The 4468-nt window shown below is 45.8% G+C and overlaps 1 long non-coding RNA gene across 1 annotated transcript; it reads right to left on the bottom strand.

Moving 5' to 3' along the window:
* Window positions 1–714: 714 nt before the first annotated feature.
* Window positions 715–4443, bottom strand: LOC145722934 (uncharacterized). Its single transcript, XR_014147499.1, has 2 exons — window positions 2346–4443; window positions 715–1465 (listed from the first exon to the last, which is right to left on the bottom strand). It is a non-coding gene; the product is annotated as an uncharacterized LOC145722934 (long non-coding RNA).
* Window positions 4444–4468: the final 25 nt, after the last annotated feature.

Raw genomic sequence — 4468 nt, 5'->3', positions numbered from 1 at the left:
GTCCGCCACTGTCCCTCCCAGGAGCTCAACAAAGCAGCTTGCCCTCCCTGTCTGCCCCGTGGCCCTGTCCCCGATCCTAGCTGAGGGTTGTGGCGGGCAGACAGGAAAACCGGACCGGAGAATCAGGGGAGAGCCTGTTTGCAGAGCAACACCACACAGCTCATGCAAGGGCCCCTTGGAGAAATGGGAAACTGTCAGGAAGGTGGATAGAATAAACCTGATTTTCCATTATTTTTTCAAATAAATGGAGTCCAGTTTGCTTCAGCTATAATCCAGGCATAACATTTATATGCGAACATAAAATACTACAGAGCCATAAGTAAAACAATATGTGTGTTCCTGAATAATAGTTATACCACTTGCCAGGAAGACTATATTTTGACCAAATAAAAGATGACCTAAATTTGACTCAGTGGGATGGGATCTACTACACGATTGCTTCTTAAAAATAAAGGGATAGAGATAGGGGGATTTCGGGAGGGTGGAAGGAAATAGACAAGGAGAACAACAGAGAAACAAGATGAAAAGTTATTATGACTCTGACTTGATTTGAAAGCTCCAATTGTACAAAAAATAAAGGGCATTTAATGTTAAATGTGTAGTGTGTCCCTCCCAAATAAAACCCCGTTTTATATCAGACAATCATATTGCAAAGTCCCGAGTGTGCCGACATCAGACGTAAAGAAGTGAGTTTGCTGCAGTAACAAGGAGATAACCATTGTAAACGCTCCAGTTTATGATCCATTCCCCCATGTCGTCTTTCATTCACACGTAGGATCACTTAACACAAATATGTATTGTGGACTGAATATGCAACAGGCTTGCTAGCAGGACAGGAGTCAGCCCTGCCCTAAGGGAGTTCACAATCCTGTGTGGGAAGGGAACTCAGGACTTGGGCCATTTCCATCCCGGATGGGTAGACCCAAGATGGAAGACATCTCAACACAGGAGGCCAGGTACCACTGCAGAGCCATGCACCAGGGCTCCCAAGACCACACAAGGGAGGATGCCGAATGAACCAGAGGGACCAACGTGGATAACGCCGGCGCTAGGTTCTTCAAAAGGAGAAGTAAGTAAGTCAGAGAAAACTGGAAGAGAGCAAAGCAGCAAGTCATCATCCAAATCCCTGACAGTAACAGGTAAAGCTACATTTGTACAGCTCCTACACACATTGTTACATTTGAATAATGCACACACTGTTTCCAGATGCTTTGGTAAGCAAATGCATTCATTAGGACTTAGGTACTTCGTGTGGCTGATGCAACAAAGATCTGAAGTAAGAGGGGCTTAAGCAGGTAGAATTGTATTCTTTCTCACGTCACAGTCCAGGCTGGAGCCATCCAAAGCTATCTGGCAGCTACCCGCCCGATGACAACAGTCCTTCTGATTTGCTGCTCCACCATCCCTTGGATGTTGTCCTCAGCCATCTGGTCCAAAGTGGAGCACCTCCATATCTCAATTCCAGCTGGAGGGAAGGGCAGGGGAGTGGTTGGGGGAGACAGGGGCAGACAAAGAAGAGGATGCAACATTCCCTTGTATTAACAGTGCTGCCTGGGGGCCCAGGTGGCTCAGTCGGTTAAGCATCTGCCTTGGGCTCAGGTCATGATCTCATGGGTTATGGGACCGAGCCCCGCGACGGGCTCCCTGCTCAGCGGGGAGCCAGCTTCTCCCTCGGCTCTATTCCTCCCCTCCCCCCGCCGACTGTGCTCTCTCTTTCTCTGTCAAAATAAATAAATAAATTCTTTAAAAAAAAAAAAAACAACAAGAGCGCCTGGGTGGCTCAGTCGTTAAGCGCCTGCCTTCAGCTCAGGGCATGATCTCAGGGTCCTGGGATCGAGCCCTGCATCAGGCTCCCTACTCCACGGGAAGTCTGCTTCTCCCTCTCCCACTCCCCCTGCTTGTATTCGCTCTCTCGCTGTCTCTATCAAATAAATAAATAAAATCTTTTTAAAAAATTTAAAAAAATAAAAATAAAAAAACAGTGCTGCCTGAAACTGCACACATCATTTCTCCCCAAACCCCATTGGTCAGAACTTGGTCACATGACAGTACCTGGCTACAGGGAAGCTGGAACATGGTCTTTATTCAGGACAGCCATGAACACAGCTAAGAAGAAGAAAGGGAGGTGGCTAGGAGATGGAAACTGGCCATCTCTGCCAGGAGGCAGGAACCCTCCCCTTCCTCTCATCCTATCTGAGGCAGCCACAGATTTTAAAGGGCTTCCCAGGAAACCACTGGAGAATTTGATATATCCATATGCACAGGGACACACACAAATGTAATACATAGTTAGTCATAAGTTTTTCATTTAAGAAAAAAAAAAGATAAAGACTATAGAACCTTACATCAGAAGATACTGTAGATGAGACCCAAGACTGTGGCCAAGAGGTTGGAGCAGGCTCCCTCCACAGACATATACCTAAGAGAACACGCAGAGTCTAGGAATCACATGAAGAGGTGGGTGGGCCCCCCCATCGCCCCTCTCCTGACTCCTTCCCCTGCAACATTCCTTCCCCTTATTACCACCTGTCTCATTGAACCAAAACATGACCAAATGCATCGCCCTGGTAATGAGAGCATGCATGATCATGTTAGGATGTGCAAGCGATGGTAGAGCTAAAAGTACTTTATTTACTATTAGGGCCAAAAGAACCAGTCTACTCCCAGCTCTATGATCAATGAGTTAAATGAACTTGAGCAAGGTATGTAAGCTCATTTGTGCATCAATTTCCTCAATAACAAATGGAGATCGAAAGACCTGCCATAGCTTCTTCATAGGCTTCTAGAAGGAACCAGCAAAATGGAATGTGTGTGTTTTCTATTGCTGCATAACAAGACACCATAATTTTCTGGCTTAAAACATCATCCATTTATAATCTCATCATTTCTAGAGGCCAGAAGTCTGGACACGGAGTAACTAGATCCTCTACTCAGGGTCTCACTGGGCTGAAATCGAGGTGTCAGCTAGGGCTGCGTTCTCATCTAGGGCTTGGTTCTCTTCCAAGCTCACAGGTTATTAGCAGTAATTCATTTCCTTGTGAGTGTAGGACTAAGGTCCCTATTTTCCTCCCAGCTGTCAGCCCAGGACCACTGTCAGGCACTGGAGGTTGTCCACAATTCCTTGCCATGAGGCCCCATTGGCCAGCATCAATGTCATGGGCAGGGGTGGGGGGTGGGGGGTCAGAACAGGGATGTTTGTTTCTTCCTCTTCTACAACTAGCCAGAAAAAAGTCTGCTTTAAAAGGACTTGTATAATTAGGTCAGTCCCCCTGGAAACCTCCCTATCTTAAAGTCAACTGATATGGCACCTTAGTTATCTGCAAAATCTTTTCACAGGATTACCTAGACTAGTGTTTGAGTGAATAATTGGGAAATGGTGTGTATATACCAAGGGCCAAAATCTTAGAGAGCTGTCCTAAGATTGTGCCCTTTGGCCCTGAAAGATTCACATCCTTCCCAATTGCAAATGACATTCACACCCCACCAAGGTTCCAAAGGGTCTCAACCCACTAAATCATTAGTGGTTTTTTAATAAAAGCAAACCTTGGGTGTGTCTGGGTGACTCAGCCAGTTAAGCATCTGCCTTCGGCTCGGGTCACGATCTCAGCGTCCTGGGAATGAGCCCTGGGTTGGGCTCCCTGCTAAGCAGGAAGTCTGCTTCTCCCTCTCCTTCTGTCCCTCCCCCCACTGGTGCTTGCTCTCTCTCTCTGTCTCTCAAACAAGTTAAGAGAAATCTTTAAAAAAAAAGAAGAAGAAGAAGAAGTAAATCTTGTTTCTTTGTGGATCTAAGTATTCAGCTACAGCTTTCTTGCATTTTCCAAGCTGACATCACATACCCTACGTGCTTGACTCCTTTCCGTAATGCAAGCATTCTTGCTATACTTCTTATTCCTACATCTGGTTTTCTCCAAGGATGCTGCAAGGTAGCTCCTCATTCTCTCTACTTTTCCTAAGTTGAGTGTGTTCCAAGTGATATTCTTCTGTTGGCATCTGTTTAAACTGGCTGGGATAACAGACTTTGCTATCTGTTTTTTTTTTTTTCCTTCCTCTGGCATGCTTTCCATTCACCAGGAAGCAAATATGGTATCATGGCAAGAGTAAGGACTTAGGAGTCAGGCAAATGTAGATTCAGATTTTCTCTCCAACACTTTTTTTTTTTAAGTAAGCTTTAAGTCCAACATGGGGCTTGAGCTCACAACCCCAAGATCAAGAGTCACATGCTCCACCAACTGAGCAGACAGGCACCCCTCTCCAACACTTTTTAACTGAATGTTACTTAGCCTCTCTGAATCCCAACTTCCTCCTCTATACATTTGGGATGCTACCTACCACACAGGGCTGTGGGGAGAATTAAGTGACACGATATTCATGAGATTAAGTGATACAACAGGGGTGCCTGGGTGGCTCAGTTGGTTAAGCATCCAACTCTTGGTTTCAGCTTAGGGTATGATCTCAAGGTCATGAGATC

Source organism: Leptonychotes weddellii, chromosome 8 (assembly GCF_054177405.1).
Source record: "Leptonychotes weddellii isolate Sample4059 chromosome 8, ASM5417740v2, whole genome shotgun sequence".
In the NCBI taxonomy this organism is placed as follows: Eukaryota; Metazoa; Chordata; class Mammalia; order Carnivora; family Phocidae; genus Leptonychotes; species Leptonychotes weddellii.
The sequence above is the reverse complement of the archived record's forward strand: the minus strand, read 5'-3'. Positions and strand labels throughout refer to the sequence as shown.